The sequence below is a fragment of the Oryx dammah genome, unplaced genomic scaffold, assembly GCF_014754425.2.
Source record: "Oryx dammah isolate SB20612 unplaced genomic scaffold, SCBI_Odam_1.1 HiC_scaffold_28, whole genome shotgun sequence".
NCBI classification, from domain to species: Eukaryota; Metazoa; Chordata; class Mammalia; order Artiodactyla; family Bovidae; genus Oryx; species Oryx dammah.
Genome location: NW_024070212.1, coordinates 37,233,360 through 37,256,479, shown reverse-complemented (window position 1 = coordinate 37,256,479; position 23,120 = coordinate 37,233,360).

Here is a 23,120-nt window from a genome sequence, read left to right as displayed (position 1 = left end):
TGGAATTCTCTCGGGTATGGTGACTATTTTTGTGCCCTAAATCCCTTAAAGCCTCCATATTTGTCTTTTACTGTTAAAATCATAAAATGTACACATCAGACTAAGAATTTTTATCATTAAAGGAATGACCATTCTAAATAGTTTTTGAAATGACCAAGGTAATACACTAGATACTAGATATTTGTCAGATAAGCTATCCAAAGGTTTCTCAACCTTTGGATCCAATTCAAATGTGTATGTACATAATATTTTTATCTCTATACACCAGTCAGAGATTCAGTTGAGCAATAGCCATGATTTTCTCTGATTAAAAAGTAAATCACATCTTCTGTACTGACAACATAGCTGGTAGTGAATACACATTAAAAATACATTAAAGGCCTTTTTCAAAGTGGCATTATTTCACAATTAAGAACATAGTTTTCTTTGTATTTCTCTTCTATAATTTTCTGTAATTAAAGGTAGGAAGCAATTGATATATATTTATTCAAAAATCATCAAAGCCACAAAATTGCTGCTAGTTAGCATAACATGTTTGCTCATTTGAAAAAAAGTTATTCAGTAACCATGTATGTGACAGGTACCAAGAACATAAGAATCATATGGTTGAATTTTGGGTAGATGTTATCTGGTTATGCTTCCTTGATATGACTTGTAACTGACATAACTGAGGGATTAGATGTATTGCTTATCCGAATTAGGGACAGAGAAAATAGGGAGAGACATACAGGTTGCAGGGAAAAGGAAGGAAAAGTCATTGCAGGAAGAAGGAAGAACATCTGGAAAGTGGAGTGGTAATGCAAGTGAGAAAAACTGCATATATAGTGAAATGCTCATGGTGCAATTTAGCTAGTACACAAATATTCTTTTTGGGAAAGAGGGTCAGAAGCCAAACACTGACGCACACAATTACTTTTTTATTTCCTTTGCCAGAGTCTTGATTTCAAATGTCGTTATTGATTCTGTGAATGTTTTACTTTATCTCTGGAGTTTCTGAATTTTATGTTTTGATCACAGATTTAATTCCTTTGTTTCTGCTTATTTGGCTAGTCTGACTAAAGTCCCACAAGTGGTGATGGTGTTCTTAGTTCTAAGACTACAGCTCTAACAGCCTTTACAGTTTCATGGTTGTTTGTTTGTTTCCCCTAAAAGAAGGTATTCTAATTTTCTTAAAAAAAAAAAAAAAAGCTGAAGAGGGTGTTTCTCCTACAGTGGGATGCTATAGATGGCATTTTGAGTGTGTGTGTGTGTGTGTGTGTGTGTGTGTGTGTGTGTGTGCGTGTAGGAGAAATATCTATTTGGATCATTGCATAAAAGAACAGATTGAAAACAATATTGCCAGAATGCAATGCCAAAGCAATTAGTCATAGGAGTATGCAATTCTTCTTTCCAAACAGAGGGTTAGGAGGGGCATACAGAAAGAGATGAAAGAAATGGGTAATTAGTGGCTACTTATAAGAACATGGAATATTAATAGTTCCATAATGATACCCCAAAGCTGAGAATGCTGACTATAACTTGCATTAAGCCAAACATCTTGCATGTAATAGATGATTAACAATTAGACTCTAAAATAGTTGTATCCAGATCAGCTTTATATTTATGATATTTGGAAGAAGGATTGGCTTTGCTCAGCAAAATTATCATTTACAGAATATTAGTGCTAAATTTAAATATGTAAAAAAATCACCTATTCCCTTTCTTCCCTTAATATGTTGTGATGGTTACTGTACCAATAATTCAATGTTTTATCATTTTTGCTTATTTTATTAAAGTTTTTAAAAGTGAAACTGTTAAGAACGTCTATATGTGTCAATGACGCTATTGTTGACTATGTGAGTTACTAAATTTTTCTAAATTTGAACAAAGTAGAATCCTTAAAATTTGGCTATCATTTCATATACTCCTGCTAATATCTTTGAATAACAGTTATTTCTGAATATCAAGAAATATTTTGTGAATATATAATAATATTTAAACAATTTTTCTGTGTTTTAAAAAATATCAAAATAATAATGGGCACATGCTTACTAAATTTACATGAAATAACATTTTATTTATTAGGGCGGAAATAACCACAAAAATAAAAATTTTCGGATTGAACATCATGTTGGAACAAAAATAGTCCAGAGCTACACTTTCAAAGTTGAGCACCTGTTGTAAAATAACCATCTGTGATTAACTGTAATTTAATTATGGATTCATTGCTTTTGTGTACACTGGAAGGATCTCATAGGTCTTCCCCAGTTGGTCGACAATAAACTTTTGGCATTTTGCTAAAGAAACTTGCATATTCTCTTAATAACACCTGCTAACTCTATCTCATAGCAAATTTTGCAAAGAGCTTCTGGGACTTTATCATGGCATTGACAGGCAAATAAATTATTAAACCTGGAATCAAAACTGCTTTCATTAGTCATCTGCCTTAGAAAGCTGATGCCCTCAGCTTTTGGATAAGTTGGTGTTTACCTGTAAAAAGTAATATTGCAACTTCAGGTATTTACTGGAATAATTCAAATATTTGTGGGTTATTTGTGTAGTCAAACATTTGTGATCCACCTTAATATTTTATGAGGATTTTTATCATTTAACTCACAACTATTTAATTCTTCTCTCCCTTTGTAATAATTAGATTGTGATGAATTAAAGGAGTGACATATTTTATCTTTGCATTGTTGATTATCTAATACCTCTCTTTATTAGATTTTTTTTTAATATCACATTCTCATACTATAAAAATTCTTCAATAAAATATAACTGGCTCAATGTTTTCTATCTTCACAATAGTCATGAGGTACAACCAACTTTTCCCTGACCCAAATTACCTTCTGGAATGCCAGAGTGAGGAACATGGAGTTCACATGTACTATAAAACAACTAAAACCACCATTTCAGAAATCTTGTATTTAGGTAAAGCCACAGAACAAAGTAGAAACTGTTTATCCAAGAGAAACTATTGAACTCTAAGACAGCAGAGTCTGTAACAGTTTTTTCAAGCTAGTCAAATCTTCTCTCTGCCCCTAGATAATCTGAATAGGTCTATAGCAATCAAAGAGATTCGATTAGTTAAAAGAAGAGGAGAGAGAGAGAGAAATGCTCAGGCCTAGAGGACTTTACTGATAAATTCTTCCAAATGTTTGCAAAAGATTCAATACCAACCACAAGCTCTTCCAAAAAAGTAAATATCACTTCCCAACACATTCTATGTGGCCACTGTTACTGTGAAACCAAACTAAAGACAAAAGTTCAGAGCAATTTCCCTTACAATTAGAAATACACTATATCCTCAGTGAAACACTGACAAACTGAACCCAGTTACATATGAAACATGGTGAAGTGTATCCCAGAAATTCAAGGTAGATTTAAGATTTTTTAAAAAATTAATATAATACTGTATGTTAATATAATATATGATAAAAGTCACATAATCATCCCAACATGTGGGAAAAGTATTTAAAAAATCCTACACTCTTTTTTGAGAAAACTACTTAACTAGAAATAGAAGGGAATGCCCTTATCTTGAGAAATCTATCCAAAACACACTCACTGCTAACATATTTAGTAAAGACTGAATGTTTCCTCTCAAAATCAGAAACAGGAAAAGAATATACATTCTAGCCACTTCTACTTAACATATAAGCAACTATCTGAACTAATAATGGAGTTCAGCTCTATAGCAGGACCTAAGAGCAACCTACAATATAAGCTGTGTTTGTTTATATTAGCAATCAATGATTTGAAAATGAAACAATTCCTTTCATAAAAGCAATCAAAAATGAAATACCTAGGGATAAGTTTGATAGAAAAACACAAGAATTGTACACTCAAAAAATTCCAAACATATTGAGAGAAAGTAAAGATCTAAACAAATGAAAATACATCCCATGTTTAAAGACTTAACGTTGTTAAAATGGTAACACCTCCCAAAGTTATACATAGATTTGAAACAATCACTGTATAATTCCTGCTGGAATTGTAGAAATTTAAAAAACTGATCCTAAAATTTACATAAAAAGTCAAGGAACCTAGATTAGCCAAAACTATCTTTAAAAGCAAACAAAGCTGGAGGACTCAAACCTTTCATTTAATACTACAAAGTAAACTGTAAAAAGACAGTACTGCATTGGCAAAAATATAGATCATGAAATAGAATTAGGATTCAGAAACACATCTACATTTAGGATCTATTGCTTTTTGACAGAGGTATCAAGATAATTCAATAGGGAAAAAGTTTCTTCAACAAACAGTACTGAACAAATAGATCAGTTCAATTCAGTTGCTCAGTCATGTCTGACTTTGCAACCCCATGGGCTGCAGCACGCCAGGCCTCCCTGACCAATCACCAACTCCCGGAGTGTACTTAAACTCATGGTCATTGAATCGGTGATGCCATCAAACCATCTCATCCTCTATCAATCATTCCCTTTTCCTTCCACCCTCAATCTTTCCCAGCAGCAGAGTCAGTTCTTCCCATCAGGTGGCCAAAGTATTGGAGTTTCAGCATCAGCATCAGTCCTTCCAATGAATATTCAGGACTGATCTCCTTTAGGATGGACTGATTGGATCTCCTTGCGGTCTAAGGGACTCTCAAGAGTTTTCCCCAACACCACACTTCAAAAGTATCAATCTTCAGTGCTCAGCTTTCTTTATAGTCCAGCTGTCACATCCATACATGACCACTGGAAAAACCATAGCCTTAACTAGACGGGCCTTTGTTGGCAAAGTAATCTCTCTGCTTTTGAATATGCTATCTAGGTTGGTCATAACTTTCCTTCCAAGGAGCAAGCATCTTCTAACTTCATGGCTGCAGTCGCCATCTGCAGTGATTTTGGAGCCCCCACAAAATAAACTCTGCCACTGTTTCCACTGTTTCCCCATCTATTTGCCATGAAGTGATGGGACCAGATGCCATGAACTTAGTTTTCTGAGTGTTGAGTTTTCAGCCAACTTTTTCACTCTCTTTCATTTTCATCAAGGGGCTCTTTAGTTCTTCTTCGCTTTCTGCCATAAGGGTGGTGTCATCTACATATCTGAGGTTATTCATATTTCTCCCTGCAATCTTGATTCCAGCTTGTGCTTCAACCAGCCCAGTGTTTTTCATGATGTACTCTGGATATAAGTTAAATAAGCTGGGTGATAATATACAACCTTGACATACTCCTTTTCCTATTTGGAACCAGACTGTTGTTCCATGTCCTGTTCTAACTGTTGCTTCCTGACCTGCATACAGATATCTCAAGAGGCAGGTCAGGTGGTCTGGTATTCCCACCTCTTTCAGAGTTTTCCAGTTTATTGTGATCTACACTGTCAAAGGTTTTGGCATAGTCAATAAAGCAGAAATAGATGTTTTTCAGGAACTCTCTTCCTTTTTCCATGATCCAGAGGATGTTGGCCATTTGATCTCTGGTTCCTCTGCCTTTTCTAAAACCAGCTTGAACATCTGGAAGTTCACATTTAATGTATTGCTGAAGCCTGGCTTGCAGAATTTTGAGCATTACTTTACTAGCCTGTGAGAGGAGTATAATTGTGCGGTAGTTTGAGCATTCTTTGGCATTGCCTTTCTTTGGGATTGGAATGAAAACACCTTTTCCAGTCCTGTGGCTACTGCTGAGTTTTCCAAATTTGCTGGCATATTGAGTGCAGCACTTTCACAGCCTCATCTTTTAGGATTCGAAATAGCTCAGTTGGAATTCCATCACCTCCACTAGCTTTGTTCATGGAAAATAATGAACCTGAACTCATGCTTCACATCTTTCACAGAAGTGAACTCAAAATAGATCATCAACCTAAGTGTAACAATTAAATATGAAAAATTCTTCGAGAAAACATAGGAGTAAATATCTGTGATCTCAAATTAGGCAAATTTCTTATACAAGCCACCAATTGCAAATGCCACCACCCTCAAAATAAATAAACTGAAGTTCATCGAAATTCAAAGGTTAGTGCTTCAGAGGACACCATCAATAAAATTTTAAAAACAACAAGAAATGGGAGAAAATATTTCCGCATAATGTATTTGACAAGGAAACTGTATCTAGAATACATAAAACAATATGTACCATTCAATAATAAAAAAATGAATGACCCAACTAAAAAATATACAAAGGATGTGAATAAACATGTTTCCAGGTAAAATATTTAAATAGCCAACAGTCATATGAAAATACATTCAGCAGCACATGTATCATTAGGAAAAAACATATTAAAACCAGAACCCCAGGAAACTACTTCCCACCCTGCAAAGATGACATAGACAAGAGCAAGAATTAGCAATGATTTGGAAAATTGGGAATCTCCATTCACTGCTGTTTAAAATGTAAAATGATGAAGACACTTTGGAAAACAGTTTGGCAAATCAACAAAATCCTAAATGTAGAGTTACTACATGACCTGGCAATTTCATTCCCAGGTATATAGCCAAGGAAATTAAAACATGCTCACAAAATGTTGATAGCAGCATCATTTATAATAGCACAACAGTGGAAACAAGCCAAATATCCATCATCTGATGAATATATGAACAAAAAGTATATTCACACAATGGACATGGCTATAAAATAAATGAAATTCTGCTCATGTTACTACATGGGTGAAATTTAATCATACTACACTATGGAAAGGAAGACAGTCACAAAAGACCACATAGTGTTCAATTCCATATGCGAGATGCCCAAAAGAGGCAACTATATAGGTAGAAAGTAGACTTGGATTAGTGGTTGCCTGCCTTCAGGCAAGGCTTTTTTTCTCTAAACTTCTCAAACTTTTTTTTTTTTTTTTTGTGCTCTCCTTATCATGTATGGTCTTTCTCCTGTTTGCTTGAAGCCCAATTCTTTGGGACCCTATGGACTTCAGCCCATCAGGCTCTGTCCATGGAATTCTCCAGCCAAGAATACTGGAGTGGGTAGCCAATCCCTTCTTCAGGGGGTGTTGCCGACCCAGGAATCGAACTTGGTTCTCCTGCACTGCAAAGAAGCTACCAGGGAAGCCCATCTGTCAATTACAGCTACAAATTTATTACTTTCACTTCAAGTTTCTCCGTTACTTAATATGCACAGGTCCTTTACACCTTCTTCTTACTATTCTTTATTTTTCATTATCTACTTATGGATATTTTGGTGGGAAAATATGCATAACATAGGGTTCACTGGTGGTTCAGTGGTTAAAAAAAAAAAAAATCTGCCTGCCAATGCACGAGACACAAGACATGGGTTTGATCCCTGAGTCAGGAAGATCCCTTGGAGGAGGAAAAGACAACCAATCCACTATTCTTGCCTGAAAAATTTCATGGACAGAGGAGCCTGGTGGGCTATAGCTCACCGTACTGCAAAAAGTCAGACATGACTAAGTGCACACACACACACACACACATAACATAATGCTTATCATTTAACTATTTTTAAGCATACAGTTCACTGGCATTAAACACATTAACATCATTGAACAACTATTGCCACCATTCATGTCCAGAATTTCTCTATCTTCTCAATTTGAAACTCTGTACTCATTATACAAAACCCCCATTTTTCCTTCCTTCATCTTCAGACAACCACCATTCTATTTTCCCTTTCTATGGATATGTACCTTCTATAAGTGAAATTACACATCTTTTGTGACTGTCTTATTTGAGCTATTTGAGCAAAATTTATCCAAGTTTCATCCATGTAGCACATATTAGAATGTTCTTTAAGTCTGAGTAATATTCCACTATGTATATATACCACATGTTGTTTATCCATTCATCTGCAGAATGGAGAAGTCACTTGGGTTGTTCCCATCTTTTGCCTATGGTGAAAAATGCTGATATTAATGTGTGTATCTGTAAAGTCTGTATTACTTTTTTGTGTATATACCCAGAAGTGGAATCGCTATATCATAAAATAATTGTATGTTTAATTATTTGAGGAACTACTATACTATTTCCCACAGAAGCTACATGTTCTACTCCATTCAGGAAGCTATAACAAAATACCTTAAGCCAGGCAGCTTAATTTAACATTTGTTTTCACACATCACATATTTAAGAGCAAAGGAAAGTGAATATGGTCAATTCACTGACTACCAATGAATCAGCTTTGATATCTGCAATCCTACCAAAATCACCTCTAATCACATCTAATCAAATCACATCTAATAATATATTAAAGAAAAAGATAAAATATAATTTGGAGATTCATTTTAAATGGAAGTTGCTACTGGACCTTGCTAATATTGAATACTTGATCATGACACATTACATGTTTTTATGATCTAAACTTCCCATAATGAACTAGATATTATACAGCCAACCAAGATATTGAGGTAAGTGTATGCAAGGTACAGCATCATGTGGAAGATACAAAAGTTATGAACAGATGGCTTAGAATGTATTTGCTTGCTCCAAGTACACTACTAACCCTCCCTCACTCAAGCAAGAAAGCAAGCAGAAAAAAAAATATTCGAACCTAGTCCCATAGATTGCAATATCATATACCAGAAGCATATTGAATCATTATATCTCCAATCAAGGTAACAGGAATCCTCCTACTGGAGAACATTTTAAATGGTACATCTAGACACCCGGTCTATGGGAAGGAGAAATTATCTTAGGATATTGATGTCTGTGTTCACTGTAACAAGATGTTCAGGCATTTAGAAATAATCAAGTTGGAAGAGTTAGACCATAAAGAAGGCTGAGGGCCAAAGAATTGGTGCTTTTGAACTGTGGTGTTGGAGAAGACTCTTGAGAGTTCCTTGGACTGCAAGGAGATTCAACCAGTCAATCCTAAAGGAAGTCAGTCCTGAATATTCATTGGAAGGACTGATGCTGAAGCTCCAAAAGTTTGGGCACCTGACGATAAGAGCTGACTCATTAGAAAAAACCCTGATGCTAGGAAAGATTGAAGGCAGGAGGAGAAGGGGATGACGGAGGAATAGATAGTTGGATGGCATCACCAACTCAATGGACATCAGTTTGAGCAAGCTCTGGGAGATGGTGATGGACAGGGAAGTATGGCATGCTGCAGTCCCTGGGGTCGCAAAGAGTTGGACACTATTGAGCAACTGAACAACAACAAAGTTGGAAGAGTGGTAAAAAAAAAAAAAAAAGTAGATCTATCTAATGGGTCATAGAGATGAGCCTCTCAAAAGTTGCTCTGAATTTAATGAATTTAAAATCTAAAACTAACAAAACAAAAAGCAACAAATAAGACAAAAAAAAATCTGCCTTGGCATAGCATGCTCTTACTACAGTATTCAGGCAGAGAAGATGATGCTTATGACACTGCATTTTTTACTGCAGCTGAATTGCCACCTGATGGCAGAGAACGTGGAAGAATAATGGAAATTTCGTAAACATCAGCAGTGATTCTTATATATTTATCCACAGTTTTAATATATATGCATTTATGCCAATTTCATTCTCTCCCTGTCTCCTCTATCACTTTAAAAAAAGTTATGTGAGTGATAGCTTTATAATATAGGCTTGAGATTGCTGTTATGAAAAAGGAATTGTAACTAAATGGAAGAATGAATCTCACCCAGAAATGAAATTATGAGTTGATATCTTTGAAGATATCTCATTTTGTAAGAGGGTAATGATCATATTTTCATACTTAAGAGATGCATTTGTTCACATTAGTTAAAGCATGCTACTGTCTGGAAATGTATGGACAGATATTGAGTAGTTTAACGGGTCAAATACATTGTGTATGATGAACTGACATTAAGCATCTTTTTAGTGCTCAAGTGGACCTTCAACAAAGAACAGACTGGAAAGTTGAAACTACTTTCCAAATTCCCTTTCATTTGGGTTCACTGATGAGGATTGTTTTTTGCCAACTAAACCATCAGGTAGTTCCAAGTTGGATTTCAGTTGGCTTCCCCAAATTTCTGTCCAATGAAAGCCAAAGTCAGACTGTTGAATGGCATGAGAGAGAAAGAACCAGAGTATTTTCCCCCTCTCTCTGCTTCAGGCTATATCTTTGGCAGCAAGTTAACTTCCACAGCCACTACTCCAAAACAGAATGTCCACTGTGGTTCCTTTTTCTTGGATAGCTCTGGACTCTGATGATGTTTTTCTCTTTATTTTGTCTTTCACTGGGAAAAGTAACAGTGCCTTCTTGCCCTTTAATCTTGAGAGTTGGAGGAGGAAATGACTATTCACCACTGACATCTAAAAACTGCCTTTATTAAATTCCCTCTTTTAAGTTCTGAGACTGTTTTTTGTGTTCCTGGGTAACACTGACTAAAATATTATGGACATTTCAAACAAGATCTTTGAGTTATAGATAGAAACTGTTACATTAGACTCAGCATTCAATGTCCCATCAAAACAGCATTTGTATCAAGAGTCTGTTGAATTAAATCAGCATTTCAGGGATCTACTCATTGTTTTGTTGATGTTGAGCTGCAGATGTGGCTTCCTGTTGCTAATTTTCAAATATACAGATGGCAGCTAAGGCAACATGTTCTCAAACTTACTGTTTCCAGTGATTATCTGATTTTGTAAACACTTTCTCTTATTTAAAAACAGAAAAAAACGTAAAGCCTAAAATGGACTATTTCCTTGGGCTGAACCCTAATTAATACAACCTGGGTATTTAAAAATATACAATTAAGATCAGGTTAACATACATTTTACATTACATTTTAAAATAGTTGATATTTTTTCTGATCCATATTGAACTATAATCTTTAAGGAAATTATTGTTTAAATTTAGATTATTTTCTTATAATATTAAATATTCTTCTCTTAAAAAATAGTTTCTAACTATTCACAGCCCTTCAAGAGTTTCATAAAGCTTGGATTGATTAAGCAAATAAAAACTAAATCCTTAGTTGAAAGGCAATTTACAGCAGTTATGTTGTCATGAATTTAAAATTATATTGTTAAAACAACTTTTCTCAAGGGTATCCAATAACCTGAAATATCTAATAACATGAAGGGTTTAAAGTTTAAATAAAACTCAATTTCTCTTGGGAAGCTTTTTTTCCCTGTTCTTTGGGATTTCAGAATTAAAATATTAATACATATTACAATATCTTAATTTGTATTTTAATCCAGCAAACATTTCTTTTAATCAGAGTGGTGTTACCAGTAGTACTATGTGATCTGGAAAGCTGAGCCGTATATTTGATCTGAATTAATAAATTTTTAATGCTAATTATTATCCTATCAAGAAGACTGCAAACACCACATAGTATATATTACTAATAAAAAATAGTGAAGGACAGAGTTACAATGTGTAGAAAATAAAAATGAGATAAGACATGGTGACTTTGAAGGAGATGGAATTAAGTTCTAAGATTTCTTTATAGGAACATATAAAGAAATATATACATACATATATGTAAATCTATTTATATATAGATTCATGGAAGAGAGGCAGTATCTACCTACCTATCTATAGAGAGGTCTATATACAAATGGATAGATAGATATAGATACAAATAATAGCTATAAACATAGACAAAGAGCAATTTTTTAGTATTCTAGGAGTGTATATTTTATGTAAACTTAATAATGCAAAGCATATATTGACTCCATTGTAATAAGTCATTTGGCATCTTCACAAAAACTGGTAAATTTTAATTACTACAGCAATTAAGAGGATCTTAGAAAATACTTATAATGAGCTGAAGTCATATGTTTTTGTTGTCACCCTGGAGCTTTAAGGCTGCCATATGTTGTCTTTAATAATTGCTACAGTTGTCTTCTTTATGCAACATAAATACTTATTAAATTACAGTAGTTTACACAATACATTCAACTGTAACAAACATATGTTTGAAAAATGCCTGTTTTTCTTTTCTCATTTTATTTAAAAATACATTCCTCTTCCTTCCACAAAACAAGAATCAAAGGAATATTCAAAGAAAATCATATGGGAAATAATGTAAGCAAACAAAAACAGCCATACTGAAGTAAGGATCAGAAAATCTGGAATCTTTCCCTCTGTGGTTTGTGACGTGGGAAATAACATTTAACCTGTTTCAGACTATTTATCACTTTAGTTCAAGTAAATTAAGAGAGATGAGTTCTTCTTATGTACTTTGAATAGACGACAACATAGAAAATGAAATATAAGTTTAAAGTATTTTAAACTTACTTTTCTTTCAAGACAGTTTTGAAATCAGACATTAATAAATTACATGATGCCTCTGATGGTCAAGAGAAATACCAGGAACATCCCCTTATAGTAGAACTCCAGAAGCTATGGAGAAAAAGGATGACACATCCTATTCCTTTTGCTTTCAAATTCTTCTGCCTAAGACATGTATATCTCTCCTTGTTTTTGCACTTATCCTAGGGCCTAGGCATGGGTGCTAAGTCATTTCAGTAGTGTCCAACTCTGTACAACCCTACCGACTGCAGCCTGCCAGGCTTCTCTGTCCATGGGATTCTCCAGGCAAGAATACTGGAGTGGGTTGCCATTTTCTCCTCCAGGGTGTCTTCCCAACCCAGGGGTCAAACTTGCATCTTTTACATCTGCATTGGCAGGCAGGTTCTTGACCACTAAGCGCCACCTGGGAAGCCCATCCCAGGGCCTAGATACTAACAAAAGGAAAAAGTAAGTGGTAGATTCCTTTAGAACCACTCTTGATAAAGAGTTCAAGAGTAAGCTTTAGTTTTCTCTAGGTATTAGTGACCATTTTATATATGAACTGACTTGCTCAGGATACTATTTTTCTAAAATTCTCTGAATTCTGTGGAAACAGAAGCTCCCTTCTAGTCAGAGTGAATGAAACTAAAGCCTTTAAGGAATAAATAATATATAATTACATTTAAGTTAACATGAGCCATGTCTGCTATCTAACTCTTTCCCCCGAGCCACCACAACAAAGATGAGTAAGGCAGAATTCTCCTCTGAAATTGTATGCAATTTTGTAGTTTTTCTTTAAAAACTGTTAGGATGAACTCCATCTTGAATTATCTCCTTTTTCTTTTCCTAATGCTCTTATGCATTAAAAATATCCCTCTACCTTTCAGAGGAGATTTTAATTGACTAGTTACAATTTTTTGCCTTTCCAAGCCATTCTGAGCTTCCCTTGTAGCTCAGTCGGTAAAGAATCTCCCTGCAATGCCAGAGACCTGGGTTCAATTCCTGGGTCGATAGAGGACATGGCTCATATCAATTTAAAAGTAATTCCATATTATTTATTCTTTAATGGCTTTAGTTTCATTCAGTCTGACTAGAAGGGAGCTTCTGGTATGTAATATGTAAATATAATATGAATTACATTTAAATTAATATGCTCCATATGTTGACAGCACACACATGAGATGAGGATGTGCTTTGCCTGAGATCTTCTTCTAACTATGCTACTGCCCTGTTTGTATTCAGAACTTAACACCTTACATATTTCTGGGCACTGAATTTCTCATGTTGCTGAACTCTGATCAGCATCAATAAGATCATATTTTTGTGTGGAGTGGAGGAGAGTAACAGAGTCTATACCAGGAAAGTTGTACATCAGTCTGCAAAATCATAAAATGTTAGAGAGTCTCTTTCCTTAGAGATCACCTCCTAACTGTGAGGTAAAACTGTTTTATCTAAGCATTTCTGATGCCATGTTTTGTCTGAAAAAGACAGTCACAAAACTATTTCCCCAAAATGCAAGCCTTGACCTTGGTGGGAAGTCTTATATTCCATCGGTGTGATCTAGATCATAATTTTTTTAATAATCAGGCATCAATCATTTCATTTATATTGAAATAAATAACTTCTCTCTGACATGTTTTTTATTATTTATTCCTTTTGAACACCATCAGAGACTTAATAAGTTTTCAAAAACAACTAGTTTTAGCAGTAAAAAATATTTTTAAGGTAACATAATTATCAAATTGTATTTTAAAACTTTGCAAAAGTTTTGTGCATCTGAAATTAACAGTGAATTCCCATATATTATAAACTTCCAAAAAGAAATTTCCTGGAAAATTATCTTTCAATTTAAAAAAATCATTTATCTTTAAGGAAAAATTAATCTATCCATTTTTTCTTAGGCTCATTGTTATCCAGAAGGAATGTCTGTATATATCTAGTTAAATATTCTCATTAAATGCTATCATTTTCTAAGAGATTGTTTTATACACAAAAGTGCTGTCATACACTCAAAAAGCATTAAATTATACTAAAATTCATGAGAATGTATCCTTAGAAATATAATGTAATTTTAAAACAAAAGCAAACTTCAGTCTTTGTAGATAATATAATTTCATTTGAAAGGGCTTATCTTAAGGAGAGATGAACTTTGAAGAAAGAATTTGGCTGTGAATATTTCAAGATCATTGACACATTTGGAGAGAGGTTGATTTTCACTTTCGGCACTTCTCAGATGAGGCAATAGATGATTGCCAATTATAATCTTAAGGTGTATTAAACCCAAAACTAATTTAGGAACCACCAACTTAAAAAAAAACTAAAGCTAACAATTACAGAAGTGTGACATTGGAAGAGAACAGACAGTTTGGATACATTCATGTCTATACCAAAGCCTAAAGTATTAAAGACAAATTGTTTAACTTGTAAAACAAACTGGCTAGCATTTTATAAAAAAAAAATTATAAATTTATATCCCATTGGGAAATCATACACTGGTATTCATTCTAACTGTATCAAAATTTTAATATAAAAAACCATATAAGAATTAGATGTAAAATTAGCATATATTAATCTTGAATGTTAAATTTGCAGCTATGATATTAAAGATAAAACTTGAAACCTAATAATTTTATTACATGGAAATTAAATTCTAAAATCATATTTTGCAAGGCTAAAAGCACTATAAATTAAAACTACAAAGCAAAACCTTTTTCCATGCCCTAGTGACAGTTTTCATATACATATTTAATATGTAAAGGTAATGGAAATATATATTAGAAAATGAAAATAGTCTTGATCCAATAAAATAATGTTTCAGACAAGTTACAAAATAAGCTTCTAACATAAACGTTTATGTTAAAAGTTTGTTACATATATTGGTAAAATACTCAAATTTGCCAATAATAAAACAATTGCAAACTAAATGTCAAGAGCAAAACGGTTATCACTTTGCAAAACTTTATAGTAAAAAGCAATACTAATAACCAATACAAGTGACTGTATGTGGAAATAAACTGTAAAGTTTCATAAAATACAATCTTTGGAGGAATAAAGATATTCATATCCTTAAATCTTTTCTTACCCTTAATCCTAAAAATATCTCTTGAAGAAAAACATATCAAAATGGAGAAGTGTAAAATCAGCAGTTTTATTCTAATGGGAAGATTTTATTTTATTTTTTTGTTTGTTTGTTTCTGTAGCATGGTGGCCATGACTTTATTTCAATGCATTATCTTTTTCATTTTTTTAAAATTTATTTTTATTGGAGTATAATCACATTACAATGTTGTGTTAGTTTCTGCTGTGCAACAAAGTGAATCAGCTTTCAGTTCAGTTCAGTTCAGTAGTGTCTGACTCTTTGGGACCCCATGAATCACAGCATGCCAGGCCTCCCTGTCCATCACCAACTCCCGGAGTTCACTCAAACTCATGTCCATCGAGTTGGTGATGCCATCCAGCCATCTCATCCTCTGTTGTCCCCTTCTCCTCCTGCCCCAGTCCCTCCCAGCATCAGAGTCTTTTCCAATGAGTCAACTCTTTGCGTGAGGTGGCCAAAGTATTGGAGTTTCAGCTTTAGCATCATTCCTTCCAAAGAACACCCAGGGTTGATCTCCTTCAGAATGGACTGGTTGGATCTCCTTGCAGTCCAAGGGACTCTCAAGAGTCTTCTCCAACACCACAGTTTTATTTTTTTTTTTTTTAATTAATTTATCAATTCTTCGGCACTCAGCATTCTTCATAGTCCAACTCTCACATCCATACATGACCACTGGAAAAACCATAGCCTTGACTAGATGGACCTTTGTTGACAAAGTAATGTAATCAGCTGTATGTTTGCATATATCTGCCACTTCTTGAACCTCAATGCATTGTTTTATACACTAAAATTTTTCTTGTAGTTCCCCCACTGGCTGTGTGTTTGGGGACAATGAGAACACAGTGCGATGCTGACCTGCTAGAGAGCTGAAGCCAGGATGGTCAGATTCAAGCCTTGGCTCTGCTGCATATCAGCTACGTGCCTTTGGGAAATTCCCAGAATCCCTTTGAGCTCAGTTTTCCCATCTGTGAAATTTAATTTAACAGTGACAGCATGTTCCTTAAAGCTCACTGTAAAGATTAAAAGAGTTAATACATGCAAAATGGTTTCAACAGGGCTTTCATGAAGTAAATTTATATAAGTTTGAGTAAAAACAAAATTAAATTATATCATATTCCTTTTATTTCCACAATCCCTGGAATGTAACTGCTGAATAAACACATTTTAAATAAATTGAAATAAGTTTTTAGGTCTTTAGGCAGAAACTTTGACTTTCCTTGTGGTAAATTTATTGTTTGCATTTGAAAGTCAGTGATTTGTAGCATCCTACAAGAAGTGTTGTACTAGGAAGAGAGAGTGAGGATCTGAGTTTAATATACTGTTTTTGAAGGTAGAGCTGAGAGGACTGACATGCTAAGAAACAGAATGTGAGGTGTGAGAGAGAAATACCGAAGGTGATACAAAGTCTTCTCCCTGGTGTTTGGAGAGTGATGCTTTATATCAAAAAGGGGAAATCTTGGAGCTAGGAGGTTTGAGGGATGAAGAAAAATACTATTCTGTTTTGGCAACATCAACTCTGAGTTATGTATTGAATATTTGATTTCCATGTAATAATATCGAAATCTTTTTTTTTAATTTATTTATTTTTTATTTTACTTTACAATTCTGTATTGGTTTTAGACTTGACTTTATTCCCCAATTGCTGAGATCTCTGATAAGTATCTAATGACTCTTTGTGACCCCATGGACTGCAACCCGCCAGGCTCCTCTGTCCATGGGATTTCCCAGGCAAAAATACTGGAGTGGGTTGTCATTCCTTTCTCCAGGGAATATTTCCATTGCAAGTAGATTCTTTATTTATCATTTAAGCCACCAGGGAAGCCCTATTTTAAAGTCTATGCACATCAAGGTAAATAAGAAAATGCACAATTTAAGGAACCTTAAAATTTAATGTATATACACAGGGAGTATATGTTATTATATCCAATGAAGCTTACTAAATATGTGTAATAGGTTTTTGTCTCCTAAAAGCATTTAGTTCAGTTGCTCAGTCACATCTGACTCTTTGCGACCCCATGAATTGAAGCATACCAGGCCTCCCTGTCCATCACCAACTCCCGGAGTTCACTCAGACTCACGTCCATCGAGTCAGTGATGCCATCCAGCCATCTCATCCTCGGTCATCCCCTTCTCCTGCTGCCCCCAATCCCTCCCAGCATCAGAGTCTTTTCCAATGAGTCAACTCTTCGCATGAGGTGGCCAAAGAACTGGAGCTTCAGCTTTAGCATCATTCCTTCCAAAGAACACCCAGGGCTGATTTCCTTCAGAATGGACTGGTTGGATCTCCTTGCAGTCCAAGGGACTCTCAAGAGTCTTCTCCAACACCACAGTTCAAAAGCATCAATTCTTCTGTGCTCAACTTTCTTCATAGTCCAACTCTCACATCCATACATGACCACAGGAAAAACCATAGCCTTGACTAGATGGACGTTAGTCGGCAAAGTAATGTCTCTGCTTTTCAATATGCTATCTAGGTTGGTCTTAACTTTTCTTCCAAGGAGTAAGCGTCTTTTAATTTCATGGCTGCAGTCACAATCTGCAGTGATTTTGGAGCCCCCTAAAATAAAGTCTGACACTGTTTCCACTGTTTCCCCATCTATTTCCCATGAAGTGATGGGACCAGATGCCATGATCTTCATTTCCTGAATGTTGAGCTTTAAGCCAACTTTTTCACTCTCCACTTTCATCAAGAGGCTTTTTAGTTCCTCTTCACTTTCTGCCATAAGGGTGGCATCATCTGCATATCTGAGGTTATTCATATTTCTCCCAGCAATCTTGATTCCAGCTTGTGCTTCTTCCAGCCCAGAGCTTCTCATGATGTACTCTGCATATAAGTAAGCAGGGTGACAATATACAGCCTTGACGTACTCCTTTTCATATCTGAAACCAGTCTGTTGTTCCATGTCCAGTTTTAACTGTTGCTTCCTGACCTTCATATAGTTTTCTCAAGAGGCAGGTCAGGTGGTCTGGTATTCCCGTCTCTTTCAGAGTTGTCCACAGTTTATTGTGATCCACACAGTCAAAGGCTTTGGCATAGTCAATAAAGCAGAAATAGATGTTTTTCTGGAACTCTCTTCCTTTTTCCATGATCCAGTGGATGTTGGCAATTTGATCTCTGGTTCCTCTGCCTTTTCTAAAACCAGCTTGAACATCAGGGAGTTCACGGTTCACGTATTGCTGAAGCCTGGCTTGGAGAATTCTGAGCATTACTTTACTAGCATGTGAGATGAGTGCACTTGTGCGGTAGTTTGAGCATTCTTTGGCATTGCCTTTCTATGGGAATGGGAATGTTAATATTATTAAAAGAATCTCTGGTCCAGTCCATCGCGTTATAGTTGGGCTTGTTTGGCTTCTTTTTCTTTTTGTGTTTAACCATCTCTGAGGTTCTATGTTGCTATATGTGATATTCAGTTTCCAACATGGTCCCCAATAATTTCAACATTCCCACCCACACTTCACTCCATTGCTGAACTTCAATCAGTAGGAAACAACGGTGTGTGACTTCTCATGTTAGGTCTTGAAAGATATATGACTTCCATCTTACTCTTTCTCTGTGGTCACTTTCTTTTGGAATAGCCACTGCCATGTTATGAGGACACTGAAGCAGCCCAATGGAGGAGTCCAGGTAAGGAGGAACTGATCTTTCTGCCAATAACTAGCCCTGACTTGGGCTTCCCTGATGGTTCAGTGGGTAACAAATCTGTCTGCAATGCAGGAGACACAGGAGATGCAGGTTTGATCCCTGGGTAGAAAAGATACCCTGGAGATGGAAATGGCAACCCACTCCAGTATTCTTGCCTGAAAAATCCCAGGAACATAGGAGCCTGGCAGGCTATAGCCCTCAGGGTCACGAAGAGTTGGACATGACTGAGCACTGGAGTCAGAGAGAGCCCCAACTTGCCAGGTGTGCGAGGGAGTCACCTTACAAGTGAATGCTCCAGTCTCATGCAAGTCTTTACATGACTGGAGCCCAAGATGATATTTTAACTGCCACTTCAAGAGAAGTCCTAAACCAGAACTCTAAGCCACTTCTAGATGCTTAACACCATGAAAAAGTATGATACAATAAATATAGAACATTCTCATTTTTCTGGTTCCAATATGCACAAACACCAGTTACCATTGTTTAGTTAAATAACACTAGGTCCCTGATGACACTATTCAAGTTATATAATACATTAACTATGAGTAAATATGGAACACACAAACTTGAACACACAAGCTCTTCTTTCCATAAATCTCTAAGTAAATATACATGGTGCTATCATTTTCAGTGAGTAATCATGTCACTTTTTCCAGATCTGTCACTGATTGGTCTCTGTACATTTGTTGCTCAGTTCATTGATAAACTGCAAGGTGTGTAGTTGTTTTGCTACTATGTGTCCTAGTAACAAACCCACACATCAGCTTATGAAAATGGATAATTAAAAGAGGGAACGGATGGTTAAGATGCTTGGTGGTCCAGTGGTTAAGACTCCACTCTTCCACTGCAGAGAGCACAGGTTTGATTTCTGGTCTGGGAACTAAGATCTTGCATGGCAGGTGTTGTGACCAAAAAAAGAAAGAGGGAACTGGCCAACAAAGATGAAAGTGCAGCAAAGAAAAAATGTGAATATTTTGTTGCACTGCACAAATAACTGCAGGATTCAGAACAAGTGTAAATGTAGTTTTAGAAGAAATTTCAGAAGAGCCCCACATTTAATTTAATGACCTTGTCACCCTTTTAAAATCCTTAATTTTTTTCTTGAACAATTGTTTTGTCAATGAAGTCTCATAAAATAACTGAGTATACATGAGAGCAAAGGAGACACAATGTGTGCCTGCCATTTCTTGCTTAATCATTTGCAGATAGTTTTTGCATAGAACAGTATGCAAAACATACTGTATCCCATACATGCAAAACAACAGTATCCCATTTGCATAGAACTATGCTTTACAGTGTCAGACTTTATTTTGGGGGGCTCCAAAATCACTGCAGATGGTGACTGCAGCCATGAAATTAAAAGACGCTTACTCCTTGGAAGGAAAGTTATGACCAACCTAGATAGCATATTCAAAAGCAGAGACATTACTTTGCCAACAAAGGTCTGTCTAGTCAAGGCTATGGTTTTTCCAGTAGTCATGTATGGATGCGAGAGTTGGACTGTGAAGAAAGCTGAGCGCGAGTTGGACTGTGAAGAAAGCTGAGTGCCGAAGAATTGATGCTTTTGAACTGTGGTGTTGGAGAAGACTCTTGAGAGTCCCTTGGACTGCAAGGAGATCCAACCAGTCCATTCTGAAGGAGATCAGCCCTGGGTGTTCTTTGGAAGGAATGATGCTAAAGCTGAAACTCCAGTACTTTGGCCACCTCATGCGAAGAGTTGACTCATTGGAAAAGACTCTGATGCTGGGAGGGATTGGGGACAGGAGGAGAACGGGACGACGGAGGGTGAGATGGCTGGATGGCATCACGGACTCGATGGACGTGAGTCTGAGTGAACTCTGGGAGTTGGTGATGGACAGGGAGGCCTGGCGTGCTGAGATTCATGGGGTCTCAAAGAGTCGGACACGACTGAGCAACTGAACTGAACTGAACTGATGGTAAACCCTCTAGGTGTGGGAGGTCAAAGGAAGCACAGGCATATCTCATTTTATGGTGCATCACTTTATTGTGCTCTATAGATATTCTTTTTTTTTTTTAAATTGCAACCCTATACTGCACAAATCTATTGGTACCATCTCCCATAGCATTTGCTAACTTTATGTCTCTGTGCCACATTTTGGTAATTTTTGCAATTTTTCAAACTTTATTATATTTGCATGGTGACCTTTGATCAGTGACATTACCATAATAATTATTTTGGGGCATCACGAACCACATCTAAATAAAACAACAAACAATCTTATAAATGTTATGTGTTCTCCCCTCTCCCCTCTCCTCAGTCCTCCCTATTCCTTGAGACAAACAATACTAAAATTAGGCCAGTTAATAATCTTACAACAACTTCTGTGTGTTCAAGGGAAAGCAATAGTCACACTTCTCTCATTTTAAGTCAAAAGCTAGAAATAATTTTCATGAGAAATGCCAAATATTAGGTGACTTGCACCAAACAGTTAACCAAGCTGTGATTTCAAAGGAAAAGTTAGTGAAGGAAAGTAAAAGTGCTCTATCAGTAAATATACAAATGATAAGAGACTGAGAGTCTGATTGTTGATGTAAAGTTTTAGTTGTCAAGACAGAAGATCAAACCAGCCAGAACATTCCCTTACACCAAAACTTAATTCAAAGCAAGGCCCTAAATCTCTTCAGTTCTATGAAGGCTGAGATAGGTGAGGAAGCTGCAGAAAGAAATAGTAAAGCTAGCAGAGAGTGGTTCATGATGTTTAAGGGAAAACACCACCTCCATAACATAAAAATGCAAAGTGAACAGCAAGTGCTGATGTAGAAGCTGCAGTAAGTTATTCAGAAGATCTAATTAAGATAATTAATTAGTTACACAAAACAACAGAGTTTCAGTGTAGATAAAATAGTCTTTTTATTGGGAGAAGATGCCCTCTCGGACTTCTATAGCAATAAGAAGTCAATGCCTGGCTTCAAAAGACAGGCTGATTCTTATTAGGGGCTAATACAACTGGCGACTATAAGTTGAAACTAGTACTCATTTACCATTCTGACAATCCTAAAGCACTTAAGAATTATGCTAAATCTACTCTGCCAATGCTCTATAAATGAACAAGAAAGCCTGAATGACAGAACATCTATTTACAAAATGTTTACTTAATATTTTAAGCCCACTGTTGAGATCTACCGTTCAGGGTAAAAGATTTATTTCAAAATATTACTGCTCAGGGACCATGTACCCTGCCATCCAAGAGTTCTGATGAAGATGTACACAATTAAGGATATTTTCATGCCTGCTAACACAATATCCATTCTGCAGTCCATAGATTGAGAAGTAACTTTCAACTTTCAAGTCTTATTATTTCAGAAATACAATTCATAATGCTATAGCTGCCAGATATAGTGAACCTTCTGATGGTATCAGGAAAAATAAGTTGAAAATATCCTGAAAGCTATTCACACTGTAAATACAATTAAGAACATTTGTGAGTCACTGGAAGAGAGCAAACTATCAATGTTTACAGGAATTTGGAAGAAGTTAATTTCAATCCTCGGGAATTACTTTTAGGGATTCAAGACTTCAGTAGAAAAAGTAAGTACAGCTGTGGTAGAAATAGCAAGAGAACTGGAATTACAAGTGGAGCCTGAAGATGTGACTGAATTGTTGCAATCTCATGATAAAATTTAAATGGATGAGGAGTTGCTTCTCATGAGCCAAGAAAGTGATGTATTGAAATGGAGTCTATATTTGGTGAAAATGCTGTGAAGACTGTTTAAAGAACAACAAACTATTTAAAACATTACATACACTAAATTGATAAAGCAGTGACAGGTTTGAGAGGATTGATTCCAGTTTTGAAAGATGCCCTATTATGGGTAAACCACTATCAAACAGCATTGCATACTACAGGTATATTGCTGGTGAAAAGTCAACTGATGTGGCAAGTTGCATTGTTGTCCTACTGAAGAAACTGCCACAGTCATCTCAACATTTATTAAACATGAATAAGTTTTGTGAAGTGTTCTACTCTTTGAGTAGGAATAAAATAATATGCATATATTAGCTATGAAATATGGACTGTACAATTTCTGTTATTCCTCATACACATGAAATGCCCTTACATTTGCTTTTAAAGTTGGTATTGAACAATAAATATGAACAGTAAAATTCATGTTAATAATTAAAATTTTAATTTTCTTTACTTAGAACTATGTTAATTAGCAACACAATGTGATAAGTTGAGACACAAAAAGGAAACAATAAATTAATAACTTCAATATAGATTTTTCCCTCTTTTTTAAACACATCCTTTTCCCCAACCTCCCTGCACAGAAATGATGT